Below are 15838 nucleotides of genomic sequence, written 5' to 3' on the forward strand. Positions count from 1 at the left end.
AAGGAATTTAGGTGGGAGATACAGATGGCGAAAAGAAGAAATAGGAAGAGAAGAGCAGGGGGGGGGGGAGAATGTTAATAAGGGTGAAGAAGGATATAAGGATAGAGAAAGGGGAGGAGGGAGAGGAGGAAGAACGAAAAATAGTATGTAGGGTTAGAATGGGAAGGGAAAAATGGAGAATAGTAGGAATATATGAATGGCGACATGGAAGTTAGAGGGGCTAAAGGGATGGATGGAAGAAAAGGAAGAGGGGGTTAAGACGATAATAGGGGGAGACTTCAAAGCGAGGACGGGGGAAGAAGGGGGGTGGATAAGAGAAGAGAGACACAAGGGGGCAGAAAGAGGAAGAAGGTCAAAGGACAAGAAAGTGAATGGAAAGGGAAGGATGTTAGTGGAATGTATGGAAAGGAGGGGATGATCAATCTTGAATGGAAGTGTGAGAGGAGACGAAGAGGGAGAGTATACATTCATAGGAGGAAAAGGGGAAACAGTCATATATTATGTAATAGGGGGTGAGGAGATAAGAGAGAATGTGGAGAAATTACAAATAGGGGAAGAGGTAGACTCGGACCATTATCCGGTGATTGTGTGGATGAGAGGGGAGATGAGAGAAGGAGGGGAGAGACGGGAAGGAGGAAAGATAAGGAGAAGGGGGGTATGGGATAAAGAAGGAAGAGAGGAGTTTACAAAAAGGTTAGGGAGAGTGGGGGAGGGGAAAGGGGTACAAGAGGAAGTAAAGGAGATGATGGAGAGGATAAGGAAAACATTAAATGAAGGTGAGAGGGAAGAGGGTAAAGAAAGGGGAAACAAAAGGGAGTGGTGGGACGAGAAGGGAGTGCAGGGAAAAGAAAAAAGGAGTAAGAAGGGAACTAACAAGGGGACCCCGCAACATGGTACAAATGGATTTTGATGGGACTCAGTATGTTGTAGAGGTATTTGCCCTAAGTACCAAGCTAACAGGAATTTATGCACTATGGCTTGGTTTCTGAGAAAATCTACGGTAGAGTTTCATGCGCGGTATACCAGTAACTGTGCTGCGTTGTCGAGCAAACGAGCGCGGCACAGTAGGCAAGGTTCACGGCTGGCACGCTGCAGGCCCGTGTTCAAGTCCCGTCGGCGCGCGACTTTTTTTTTAGTAATTTTTTTTAATTCTTTTTTTTTTCGTTTACGTATCTAATCTTACTTAATATTAATAACAAACATTGCATTACAAAGTTGCGGGGAACAAAATTGCTATACAACGTACGGTTTTTGGTAAGATTTTGTACAGTTTTAAAACGAGCTCTTATTGTTAAAATCAGTGCTCGGATTTAGTTGCACATTTCGGCCCGATTCCGTGGCTCACGCCTATTGCCCCCCACTCACCGCTCGTGCGTTAGCGACGAGACGCCAGATACGCGTAACTAAGGAGCGCGACGCTCTGTCTCAGGAGCGTTTATATGTAAGAATGCCCAAATATAATAAATAAGACAATATTTTTTTAAATGCACCGCGAAAATTATCAAAATTCTAAAAGTTTTCTTCAATATTTTATATTTCATTGATATAAAATATTGAAGAAAAACTTTTAATTATAGAGAAGTATTGTCTTATTATTATATTTGGGCATTCTTATATACGGACGCTCCTGAGACAAAGCGTCGCGGTCCTTAGTTACGCATATCTGGCGACTCGTCGCTAACGTACGAGCGGTGAGTGGGGGGCAATAGGCGTGAACCACAGAATCGGGCCGAAATGTGCAACTAAATCCGAGCACTTGTTAAAATCAACGATCCGACCCCTTGTCGAAATTCCAAGTATTTCGGCATCATTCGCTACCTGCGTTAACCATTAGAATCAACGATCTGCCCCCTTTTCGAAATTCCAAGTATTTCGGCACCGTTCGCTCCTGTGTTTACCGTTAATGACCCTCCCCTTTCCTAGGGGGAATACCTTAACGCAGGCCTCCCCTGACGGCATTCTAGCTCCCCAGTCATTCGCAGCCTGTCTTTAGCAGAGTGTGCATGAAATAACGCAAGTAATACGGGTCGCTATATTGAAGAATAAATGAAATTACTACCGTACGTTGTATAGCAATTTTTTTCCCCGCAACTTTGTAATGCAATGTTTGTTATTGATATTAAGTATGATTAGATACGTAAACGAGAAAAAAAATAAAAGAATTAAAAAAAAATTACTAAAAAAAAGTCACGCGCCGTCAGGACTTGAACACGGGCCAGCAGCGTGTCAGCCGTGAACCTTGCCTACTGCGCCACGCTCGCTTGCTCGACAACGCAGCACAGTTACTGGTATACATACCGCGCGTGAAACTCTACCGTAGATTTTCTCGGAAACCAAGCCGTAGTGCATAAATTCCCGTTAGCCTGGTACTTAGGGCAAATACCTCTACAACATACCTGAGTCCCATCAAAATCCATTTGTATCATGTTGCGGGGTCCCCTTGTAAGAAGATGGAGAAGGGTTGGAGGGGAAGGAAAGAAATATAGAGAAAGAAAAAGGGAATACAAAGAAAGGTGTGAGGAAAAGAAGAGGGAGGAAAGAGAGAAACTGGTAAGGGAGGCAGGGGGAGCGAAGGGAGAAGTGTGGGAGTTATAAAAAGGGAAGGAGAAGAAGAAAGAGGGTTAATGAGGAAATAAAAATGGAGGAGTGGAAGGAACATTTTATGGGGTTGTTAGGGGAGTAGAAAGGAAAGTGGTGAGAGGAGAGAGGGAAAGAGGGGAACAACAGGGAGAAAAGGATCTGGAAAGGGAGGAAATGAAGAGGGTGATAACAGGGCTGAAGGACGAGAAGGCGATTGGGGAGAACGGGATACCGAATTAAGCGTGGAAGTATGGAGGGGAGGAAATGGAGAAATGAACATGGGAGGTATGCAGGAGAGAATGGAGGGGAGAGGGATGGCCAGAAGAATGGAAAGAGGAAGTAATAGTGCCCATAGTAAAGAAAGGAGAGGGTGAGGGAGTTAGAGACTACAGAGGAGTAACCCTGATGCCGTCGCTATATAAGATATATATGGCGGCATTAGGGAAAAGGCTGAGACAGGAGATAGAAGGCAGGGAGCTACTATCCGGGAGTCAAGCGGAGTTTAGGAGGGGGAGAGGAACAATAGATCAGGTGTATGCGTTGAACTATTTAGTGAATAGACAGTTGGGAAGGAAAGGTGGGAAAATGACAGCGGTATTTGTTGACCTGAAAGCAGCGTTTGACTCGGTGAACAGAGAGATTCTGATGAAGGCGATGAGAAAAAGGGGGGTGAGGAAGGCCTGGTGGTGAGAGTGAAGGAGATAATGAGGGAGACAAGGAGTAGGGTAAGAGTAGGGGGGCGAATAGGAGAGGAGTTCTGGACGGCGAAAGAGATGAGACAGGGATGTCCACTGAGCCCAACGCTGTTTAACATTCTGATGGCGGACTTGGAAGAGGAGATGGCAAAAGGGTGTTGGGGAGGAATGAGATTGGGAGAAGGGAAAGTATTTACGTTAGCATATGCGGATGATGTAGTGTTGATGGCGGAAGAGGAGCAGGACATGAGAGCGATGTTGAGTAGCTTGGATAGGTATTTAACAAGAAGAGGACTAGAATTAAATGCAAAAAAGACAAAGGTAATAAGATTTAGGAAGGGAGGGGGGAGGAATAAAAAGGTAGATTGGAGATGGAAAGGGAAAAAGATAGAGGAAGTGAAAGAGTTTAGATATTTAGGATATACCATACAGAGGAACGGAGGGCAAGAGGCACGTGTGAGAGAAAGAGGAAGAAGGGCAGCAGCGGTGATGAGGGAAGTATGGGGAATAGGAAAGAGACTATGGGGAAAGGACTGGGAAAGAAGAATGTGGCTATACGACACGATAGTGTATACAGTAATGGGATATGGGGCGGAGGTTTGGGGGTGGAAGGAGAGAAGGGAGATAGAGGAAATACATGACAGGTATATAAGATGGATAATGGGACTGGACTGGAGGACGCCAGGATATATGGTAAGGGAGAAAGTGGGAAGAGGATTGATGAGAGGGAGAGCAGGAAGAAGGGTATGGAGTTTCGAAAGGAGATTAGAGGAAGGAAAAGGAGGAAAGTAGCAAGGAAATGCTGGGAGGAGATGAAGGAAAGATGGAGAAGAGGGAGGAGTGATAGAGAGCTGGGAACAAGAAAGGAAGGAATTCTTGAGAGAAAGAGGAGTACAAGAAGGGGAAGAGGAAAGAATGGGATATGAGGAGTTGGAGGAAAAAGATAGGAAGAGATAAGATGAGGAAAGGGAGAAGAAAATATATGTGAGTCGAAATATAATAAAGGGTATAGGGAAATAAAGGGAGAGGGAATTCCAGACTATTTGAAGAAAGGATGGACGGAGAAAAGATGGAGAAGGGTTATGAGATTCAGATTGGGGAACGAAATGAGGAAAGGATTATATTGGGAGGGGGAGGAAAAGAAAAGTTGTAGGATGTGCGGTAAGGAGGAGAAGACGTGGGAACATGTATGGGAAAGGTGCGTGAAAAGGGAGAAAAAAGAGGGGACTAGTTGGCAGGAGGCAAGGGAGAGGATACTAGGAGGAGAAGGAGAGGGAGAGGAATGAATGAGGGAGATAGAAGAAACAAGAAAAAGGGAGAAAGAGAGAGAGAGAGAGAGAGAGAGAGAGGGAGGGAGGAGAGAGAAAGGGAAAAGAACAGCGGAAACGGAGGTCCAAAATAGGCTAAGTTAGACTAAGTTGAGTTAAGTTCGCGGAGTTAGGATGTAAGTAGGATAGATTAAGGATAAGTAAAGTACACAAGTTGAGGAACAAGAGCGAAAAGAAGGATAGGAAGCGTGTGTATGTGCGTGTGTGTACAAAGCGTTAAATATAAGTGTAGAAAGTAAGATGTGGATATGGAGGAAGATTTGTAACCCCATAGGGGAACAATAAAGAATATTTATCTATCTAATATTAATGTTTTATTATAAACTCCAATTTTTGCAACAATAAAACCAACAGAAAACAAAAAATAGTATGACATTAAAGGCAACTTTATATATTCAATATGCATATGCTATATTTAAAAAATTAGAAGCCATTGCACGTGAAAAAGTTTTATAATCGTAAGACCATAAGCGAATCGACCAATCACAACTAAGTATTCTAACAAAGTAATAAGAATGTGTAACTGTGTGATTGGTTGATATGCTTACAGCCATAGGGCCGTATTATACTGCGGGTTGCGGGTTTGATTGCAGTTAGGGTTACGATTGATAGTCGCGGATTGAGCAATCGAAGTAACTTGCCGGCTGATTGGTCAATCCGCAACTATCAACCGTAATCCCAATCGTAACCGAACCCGCAATCTGTAGTGTAATAGCTCCGTAAAGTTAGCCGGACCACTTTAACTTTTTAATAATTAAAATTATCTAATTGTTTGGTGGTCGTTTGGTGATGATTGATAGCCTAATTAAAACGTTTGGTGGTCAATCGTTTTTTTAATTAAATAATTAAAATATTGGTGTAAAGTTAGCCGGACATTTTTAATTTTTAGTTTAACCGATTAAATCAGAGCTTATTCAATGCAGAATAGTTAGGTGATCACAAATCCTTTATTTACAACGTTTGGTGGTCCACAATTTATCTAAAAAGTAAAAAAAAAACATGCAGTTAGATAGTGGGAATGGCTAACTAGAAGCTGTAAAGTTAGTCGAACAAATATATTATTTATCAACCAATTTTTTTCAAATTGGTCTTAACTGAAAGACAATTGTTTGGTAGTAATTGGTAGTCTAATTACAATGTTTGGTAGTTAATTATTAAGCTACTACAATTATAAAACCATGTGCGCTGACCCTACGCCTACGCGTGCCTTCGTCGTTTAAAGGTGCCTTTACATAGCATCGTCAAGCGTCTGCGCAGAAAAATGCGCAGAATTTAAACGATAGATTCTAGTCTGAAATTAGATTCTGCGCAGACGCTTAACGCTTAACGCTGCCATTTAAGGCACCTTAATAACTTTGGTAAATATAGCGAAAAGAGGACCCAGCCCCAATGACCTTGACCTTGATATACGATGTCAAGGACATAATTCTGAGTAACTTTTTTTCTAATTTAATCGTCGCTCGTTGCTTATTAAAAAGTTATTAACAAAAAAAGTTTGAAATATATCAAAGTATATGCATGAACAGGAAACACGCGCGCGCGTGCACGCACACACTCACTCACTCACTCACTCAGACACACACGGGGGATGCAAGGGGGGCCTTCGGCCCTTCTTTCGCACCCACCCGCTAGTAGGCGGGGTGGACCTCGCTTTACAATATGTAGCATGTACTTTGTACATTGTAAAGCGAGGTCCATCCTGCCTACCGGCGAGGTGGGTGCAGGAGGTGGGCCGAAAGCCCCCCTTGCATCCCCCTGTGTGTATGCGCGCGCGTGTTTCCTGTTCATACATGTATTTTGGTATATTTCAAACTTTTTTTGTTAATAACTTTTTAATAAGCCACAATTAAATTAGAAAAAAAGTTACTCGGAATTATGTCCTTGACAACATATATCAAGATCAAAATCATTTGGGCTGGATCCCCTTTTCGCTGTATTTTACTATAGCTCCCGCAGACCAGCGCGATGACGCGACGCACAGTATCCAATGAGGATTTTATTTTTTTTGAAAAGCGGAGCTCTCATTGGATATTGCGTCATCACACTGGTCTGCAAGAGCCATTACACGACGAAGGCAAGCGCAGGTGCAGAGTTAGCGCACATGGTTTTACAATCGTAGTAGTCTAATATTTAATTACCAAACATTGTAATTAGATTACCAATCACCACCAAACGATTGTCTTTCAGTTAAGACCAATTTGAACAAAATTGGTTTATAAATAATATATTTGTTCGGCTAACTTGATAGCTTCTACCCAGTAAGCAATTTGATAACAAATTGTTGCCAAATTGGCATCAAATTCGCTCAAAACTTGGTAACAAATCCAGTGCCATCTGTGTCCGCATTAAGCTTGTGTTTTGGTGACAAAGCTTGTTGACATAACCTGACAGCAAATTGACGGCAAAAACCGAGCAAAGCTTGACATGATTTGACATCAAATTGATGGCAAAAATCGAACAAGATCTGCGCAAGACAATCTGATAGCAGATTGTCAGCAAAAACCGAACAAATTCTGCAGCTTTTGGCCATTCATATAAAAGTATATATTTAAATAGATTTAAAGCCTTAACTCTAAGTAACAAAATGATGATAAGTTTTGGTCATAAAATGACCATTAGATAATTAGACATTATATAAAATCATATATTAATATGTTAAAACATATAGGTAAATTCAAATAACTTAATTTATAAAATTAAAGATCTTTTTGGACAGAAATTGTTTGAATAAGTGAAAATCAAACAATTATCTGTCCGATTTGCAAAAAATCAATTCAATATCTGAATTTCCTGTATAAGAATTGTGTCAAAAATTGAACTGATAGAAATATATATATATATATTATAATATTATTAGCATTTTGTAAGCTTTATATACACTCATGACAAGAATTTGAATACGGGTATAGATAATGAATAACGCGCCGCATAGCGATAAGCGACTGAACTATTTTATAATACTTTGTAATAAGCTGCAGATTTTGTTCGGTTTTTGCTGCCAATTTGCCATCAAATTGCGCACTCTAGCTCCTGCTCAGTTTTTGCCGACAATCTGATGTCAGTCATGTCAGCAAGCTTTGCTCGGTTTCTGCCGCCAATTTGCTGTGTAGTTATGTTAGCAAGCTTTGCTTGATTCTTGCCGGCAATCTGCCAGCTTAATCGGTAATAACAACTCTTGGACCAAATTTGTAGCCTTTTTGCTGACAATAATTTGTAGCAAGCACTTGGCAATATCTGTTAGAACAGACCTGGCTGACTGGGTAGTTAGTCATCCCCACTATCTAACCGCACGTTTTTTTTTACTTTTTGGATAAATTGTGGACGTGAAACGTTGTAAATAAAGGATTTGTGGCCATTTAACAATTCTGCATCGAATAAGCTCTGATTTAATCAATTAGACTAAAAATTAAAAATGTCCGGCTAACTTTACACCAATATTTTAATTATTTAATTTAAAAAAAACGATTAACCACCAAACATTTTAATTAGGCTAGCAATCACCACCAAACGACCACCAAACGATTAGATAATTTTAATTATTAAAAAGTTAAAGTGCTCCGGCTAATTTTACGGAGCTTACTAATGAGCTAATCCGATCGCTCCATAGACACGTTTACAAATCCGATTAGTCTAGGGAACTTTTTTCCTAGTCGATTGATATGACTGCGATTAATCCGATTACTAAGGGCTTGAGCAGAATGTCTGACTTGACAATGTTTTATATCTTTGTTTTTAAGTAACGCACAATACTATCTATAAGATAATATTGTGCGTTCAAGACAAAGACTTAAGTTATAAAACATTATCAAATCAGCCATTCTGCTCGAGCCCTAATGCGGCGTCTATAGAGATTTTAAGCCTTAAGCCTTAAGAAATTGACCAATCACAATCGAGTATTCTTCTCGTACTTGACTGTGATTGGTCAATTTCTTAAGGCTTAGGGCTTAAAGTCTCTATTGTAGACGACGCATAAACGTAAACACCCCGCATCTACAATAAGTGTAGTAAGCCTTTAGCCTTAAGAAATTGACCAATCACAATCAAGTATGAGGAGAATACTCAATTATGATTAGTCAATTTCTTAAGACTTAGAGCTTACTACACCTATTGTAGATCCGGACTAAATCAAAGTGAAAATTACAAAAGTAAACAGATTTACTAGATTTTGACAAATGAAATCGTAGATGCTCTAATGAATTTACTTACTTTTGTAATTTTCACATCGTTTTAAGATACACAATCAACCCACGAAATTCAAAATCCGCGTTTCAATTTCCAGCAAACACAGAATATAACTGCTATATAACATGGGAATAACATGTAATGTAACAGTTGTTATGCCTAATTTATATTGCGATTATATAACTGTCTCTTATTTATGCAATATAACACTAGAATATAATTGCTATGTAACATGGGAGTAATACATGTAACAGCCCAAGTAACAGAGTAACGTTAAAAGACGACATAATGACATTTATTTTTGGTCTATAATGTCGGCAACTAATAATTGACGTTTAAAAGACCTCATTTCTTAGATTAGCTAAAGACGTAATTTTGAAGACATCCTATGATCGTTCAAATACTTCTTCTTCTTCTTTGGTTGAATGGCTCCGGGCCTGACCACACTGGCCCACACGGCCAAGTCGAAAAATGTTGGAAACAGTAATGCTGTAGAGATTGGATCAAATTATGACTTCAGATGTTGAGGTTACATTTCTTGAAGAAGGTTGCAAGGCATGAGATGATTCCCGCAGAGGGTGTTGAAAGAAGCTTGAAGATGTCAGGAGGAGGAGGCTTCTTGGTTTTTTCCTTTAGTTTTTTAAGCAGGTGAGGCCTGTGATTTTGGTAAAGACGATAAAACCATAGAATTTGGTCTATGTCTTGTGATGGGTGTCCACAGTCGCATGCAGGCGAAGATGTGATGTGACAGCGAAATAGACTGGCCTGGAGATTGTAGTGATTGCTTCTAATGCGGCAAGCCGTGACAATTTCTTCCCGTTAGAGGCCGAGCTTTATAAATCAGGGACGGGGAAGGAAGGAAGGGTTTAGATTAAAATAATGCTTGCCTTTTAAATTAGCTTGTGCAATTAGAGTACGGTTAGTAGAAGAGATGTAGTGAGTGCGACCCAAGGAGTAGAAATCACTATGTGGTATGAATTCCGAGACAAGTTCACCCGTGCGGATGGCTCTTTTGGCAAGAAGGTCAGCTGTTTCATTACCCAGTATTCCTGAGTAGCTGTGGATCCAGATAATAGAGATATTGTAGTTTGAGAGATAGGCTGATCTGAGTCTCTCTTTAATTTCGAAAATTAGATAGTTAAGGTCTCTCAGAGGTTTCACCGAAAGCAAGATTTTGACGAGGCTTCGGGAGTCGGTGAAAATAGAAGAGTTCGTTATTTTGTATTGTAGAATGTAGTCGAGACATTTGAGTAGAGCAAGGGTCTCCCCTGTAAAAATTGAGGCGTATCCGTCAATTCTATATTGGCGACTGATATGTGGAGAGTGGGAGTAAAAGGCAAGGCCGACATAGTCCTGGGAGTCAGTTTTGGAGGCGTCTGTGAAGAAGCACTTCCTTTCGTGAATGAGATGATTGTAGATGGCCATGAATATTAATTGCAGGAAGGGAGCTTGCTTGATTTCTTCCACGATTTCCGGAGGAGTGATATGAATGTCTGCTGTGAAGAGAGTGGTTTCAAAATCGTGATTGTACACGGGTAGTTGGTCGAAAGAAGCGATTTTAGATTTGTAGGGTTTAAGTTTGAGGAATGTTCTATATAGAATGAAGTTGGTCAAAATATCGAACTTGTTGTTGTTTATGAGGCTAATTTGGAGGTCAAAGAGCTTGTCAATAATCAAGTTGTCGTTAGAAGCAAAGCTTTTAAGTAAAAATTTAGAAGCTAGGTAGATGAGTCTGAATCTAAGGGGGCCAATACCGGATTCTGCAAGTAGAACGTTCGAAGGGGTTGTTTGCCTTAATCCGAGACACAAGCGGATAGCATGCCTTTGAATTTTCTCTAGTTTTTCCAAATGGGTGAAATTGTTAGAACGAATGTATGGAAAGCTGTATTCAATTAAGCCTCTGATCAAAGCTTTGTAAATGTTGAGAAGTAACCCGGGGTTGGCTCCCCACCAGACACCTCGCAATGATTTAAGAATGTTTAAAAGCTTGGTGCATTTTTTAAATAGAAATTCCATATGTAGGTTGCCGTGAAGTTTAGGGTCAAGAATGATATATACCCAAAAATCTGTGGGATGTAGATAATGTGATTACTGAGTCCTGAAGGTTGATTGAGTAGGAGAGAGGACTTTTTCTTCGTCTGGAGAAAACCATTAGAGCTAACTTGGTGGGCGAGATCGCGAGTCCTTTGGAGACCAGGTGAGCTGCAAGCTTGTTGGCTGCTTGTTCTAGGGTCTGTAAAGATCGGTCGATATTTGAGGACCTGACAAAAATGGCTATGTCATCGGCGAATTGTAGGATTTCGCATTTATTGTTGAGGATTGATTGGCATTTTGAGATGTAGATGTTAAAGAGAAAAGGGCTTAAAATTGAGCCTTGGGGGACTCCCTTATAGGAAAATAAGGTGTTGGAAATTTCTCCATTGATCACAAATTGTAATTTCCTCATGTGAATGAGGTTATATATAAATTGGCACAGTTTGGAAGGGCGACCGAGTTCGATTAGGTCTTCTATAAGGATGTTAGGAACAACGTTGTCAAAGGCTCCGACAATGTCGAGAAACAAGCAGGCTGTAGGTTGATTGAGCGCAAATCCTGTATAGATGTCAGTGAGCAGAGCACCGAGATTGTCGTGGCAGGATTTTCTATTTCTGAAGCCAAATTGTCTTGATGGTAGAACTTGTTTTTTCCACCCACCATTCGAGGCGAGAATGAATAAGTGTCTCCGTTAATTTTAGGAGGCAGGAAGTGAGGGAAATTGGTCGAAATTTACCCGGGGAGTTTTTTGGAATTAGAAATACAATGGATTGTTGCCAAGAGTCGGGGAAATTTCCCTCCTCAAATATATTATTTATAATGTCTAACAGAATTGGAAGGTATTGGTCCGGCAAAAGGGAGATCATTCTATAATCGATTCGATCCGATCCTGGAGAGGATTTTGTTTTGAGGTTTTTGATATGACTGATAAGTTCGGAGATAGTGAAAGGTTTATCAAACATGCTGCAGGATACAGGATTAGGAAAATCTTCAGAGGAAAAGTATTGTTTGCAGAGGGCGGAGGGAGGACAGAGAGCTGAAATTAAGGTTTTTATACCTTCAGGAATCTCGAAGTTAGAAGAATTTTGAAAGGAAGGCAGGCCCAGATGCCTGGATTTAAACCTTTTGATCATCTTCCATAAGTGCTGTATAGGGGTGTGGTCATTTAAGGTACTATAAAAATTTCTCCATCCTTTTCTCTTTGCTGATCGCAGAGTGCGTTTGGCTATTGCTTCCGATTTTTTCATGTTCAGGTAATTGGAGAAGGAGGGATTACTTCTATATAATTTAAGAGCTTTTTTGCGGTTAGATGAGGCTGTTTCGCATTCGTCGTCCCACCACGGGGCGGGGAGAGTGGAGTGCTTGGAAAGGGGTGGAGGAGGTTTTCGGTGGTTGGAGTTTTGGGAGCGGGAATGATTGGGAACTTGCTCTAAGATGTGTGTAATAAATTTTTCATATGTTTCTATGGAGGAGGAAGAGGTAGAAATAGCATCTAATAGAGAGGAAAAGTTTTGAATGAGATTTGAAGTGAATTGAATTTGATCAGACTTTTTCATCTTGATTTTGTGGGAAAAGAAGATATGTCTTTTGACTTTACAGTTTATTGAAATGGAAATAGGGAAATGATCGCTAAAGTAGAGGTCAGAGAGAACTTTCGATTCGCACAAACAGTATAGTGCGGGAGACGCAAAAGATAAATCGATGACGGACTTGGCCTGATTAGGGCGAGTAAGGAAGGTGGGGGAGCCGTCATTAAGACAGATGAAGGAATGATCTACTGCTGAGGCCAACAGGGCTGCGCCCGAGTTGTCTATACGGTTAGAATCCCATTCCGTGTGGTGACTGTTAAAATCGCCGATTAGAAAGGAAAAAGGGTGGGAATTGGCAAAATTGAACAAATCATTCCATTCTGAGGCTCGAAGGGGGGATTGGGAAAATCTGTAAATTGAGGTAATTTGGAAGAATTGATTTCCGATTGGAATGATTAGGGATTGGCATTCAAGTTTGTTGAGAATTTGAAAACAGTCGTTTAAGATTTTGAAGGGTATGTTGTTTTTAACAATTAGGCCTCCTGAGTTTCGTGACAGACTGTCTTTTCTGATAACGTGATAATTTTGAAGAGGGAGTAAGGAATCTGGGTTGAGCCAGGTTTCGGATAGAGCGATAATGTCGAAATCCTCTGCAATGGATCGAAGGGAGTCGATTTTGTTAGAGATAGAATGGCAATTCCATTGTAAGATTTTGAGGGGAGAAGAGGAATCTAAGGTTGTGTCTGAGTTAGAAAGATTCATGATAAATGGGGGACGTAGGAGTGGGAGGGCATGCAATGAGTAGGTCTTGGAAAATTTTTTTTATGTCGTCGTATATCCCAAAGACTTTAAGGAATGGGGAGATTTTTTCAAATAAGGTTTTTATGAGTGGTATAAACGGGGAGAGGAAAGACTGGAGCTCTGGGGAAGAGGGGAAAAAGAGGAGGGCGGGAGTGGCAGAAGGAGAGGAGGAATGGGTAGAGGAGGGGGGATCAGGAGAGTGGGGTAGGGTGGAGGAGGAAGGCGGGTGGATGGCTATCCCGTTGGAGTATGATGGGAGACGACCGTCTGGTGAGATAAGAAGGGCATTAGGAGGAAAGACTTTGTTGACTGTAGGGCCAGGACCCTGGTTGCCTTGATTGAGATAAAAAGGAGACAGAGAATTTTTTGGGGAGGAGGGAGAGGAAGAGTGAGTGTGGGGAGGCAAGTGCGGATGGGGGGCAGGGTTGTTAGAAGAAGAAGCAGGGTGATGGGGATTATAATGAGGAAACTTTTGTGAACTACTAACGACCAGCGCATATGAGTGCGGGGAGGGAGAGGGGGATGTGTTGGAGAGTACAGCATGTCTGGGGTGGGAGAGTTATTAAGCTCGGGAAAGTTTGAGAAGTTGAAAAAGTTGGGTGTTCTGGTATTATTACCGCGAATGATTTTTTTGGCTTCTATAATAGGGATATTTTTGTGGGCAGCCAGCTCTAATATATTTTTCTGTTTGAGCCATTCGGGGCAGGAACGGTCATTAGTTTTGTGAGAGCCTTTGCAATTGATGCATGAAGGGGGTTGAATATTATTTGGGCAAGAAGAGATATTGTCGTGGGATTTATCCCCCGGGGATAAGCGAGGGGACAGCGAGGTTGTTCTCTACATTGGGACTTGATATGTCCATAGCGATAGCAGGAGTAGCAAAGGGAGGGATTTGAGATTAAAAGAGAAACTTCGTACCTGACCATGTACAAGTAAAGAAATTGTGGGATGTCCTGTCCCTCAAAGGTGATGGCGATGGATTTGGAAGGTGCGTAGCTTACCAATCTTGTCGATGGATCTATAACCTTTCTATTGAGCCTACGCACAGAGTTAATCCCAACCGAGCAGTCTATTTCTTCCTTGATAGTGCTTTCAGTGAGGTCAAGTGGAACATTTCTTATTATTCCTTGTCTCGAAACTCTGTAAGAAGGAATATAGGCGATTAGATTATTGGCGTTGAGGATTGGGTTATTAATAAGGTTGTTTGCTGCCTCATGTGATTTGAATTGGGCAGATATTTTAGAGAAGCCTATTTTTTAATTTCTATAATGTCTTTCTTGAGAGTGGAGCTGAGGAGACGGTCCACTGTAAGGGGATGAATGGAAGTGTTGGCTGCTCCTGTGGACGTGATAACAATTTCAAATGGTCCTTGACAGGATTTGGTGTATCTATTGTTAAGGACTGTGTCTGGAATGATTCTAGAAGCATTGAGTTTTTTCGGAACAAAGTTGTCTTCTTCTTGAGATTTTTGAATTTGCCTCTTGAGAGACGAGGAGCTTAAATCACTTGAGATACTTGAGATTACTGGATCTAGAGGGACGGTTATTTTTTCGGACTGAATTTCTTGTTTGGAAAGTAGCGAGGGAGCTTTGTGTGAGATTGATTCGACTTCCATATCACTAGCGGAAGAATCGTTAGACAGTGGTTTTAGATTGCTAGCGATTAGGTTAAGAATCGCTTCTTGAATTTCAGGGTCGCTTGCATTATCACTAATGTTTGAGAGGGAAGGACCTCTTCTTTTTTTTACGGGCGACCGCGACCGACTGCTAACTCGCGGAGGCGGCATGGTAGCATTTAAAATAAGCGGTGTGCTATGTTAATTTAATGCGCAAGTGGCCAAAAGAAAGAAAAAGTATATCACGCTACGACACACAAAAGAGTGGATGATGTAATATGGCGGGCACACGCCGGACAAAGGCCCGGTACGTAGCCAGCCTAAAATTACGTGTCACTTGTTCCTTGGATTAATCCGAGTATAGTTAGACACTTTGATGAAAAGAGAGACAAGCTCTGAAAAGAGCTGTTGTACTGCAAAGCTGGTTAAGCTGAATTGTTAAGCAAACTCGTGCACTTATTACGCGAACTCGACACCAAGAACACGTCCGCACTTGATCGAGGCCAGGACGGAAGTCCGATCGTTCAAATAAAGTCCTGTTGTAACTAATATTGGGATTATAGTTCATTTGCTTACCGCTATGCGGCGTGCTATTCGTTACCTATACCCGTATTTAAATTTTTGTCATGAGCGTATATAAAGCCTGCAAAATACGGCTAATAACATTGTAATTATTGTTATCAATTCAATCTCTAATACGATTTCCGTACCAGGAAATTCAGATATTGAACTGATTTTTGGAAAATTTAACAGATAATATCCGATTTTAATTTATTCGGACAATTTCTATCCGAATAAGTGAAAATCGTTTGTTATTATTTGCTTAAAATATAAAACATAAATTAACTTCTATATAAATAAAATCTTTAATTTTATAAATTAAATTATTTAAATTTACCTATAACCCAGATAGCAAAATGGTAGCAGCATGCGCGCAGATTGGCAGCAAATTTAATCAGAATTCCATGTCAAAACCATAGCGATCTGTGACCACATTAAGCTCAGGTTTTGTCGACAGAGCCTGCTGACAGGCAATGTGAGCAGATTGGCAGCAGAGTACCACGCAGAGCCTGC

Source organism: Polyergus mexicanus, unplaced genomic scaffold, assembly GCF_030449975.1.
Source record: "Polyergus mexicanus isolate NDT 795.1 unplaced genomic scaffold, iyPolMexi1.0 SCAF_6, whole genome shotgun sequence".
In the NCBI taxonomy this organism is placed as follows: domain Eukaryota; kingdom Metazoa; phylum Arthropoda; class Insecta; order Hymenoptera; family Formicidae; genus Polyergus; species Polyergus mexicanus.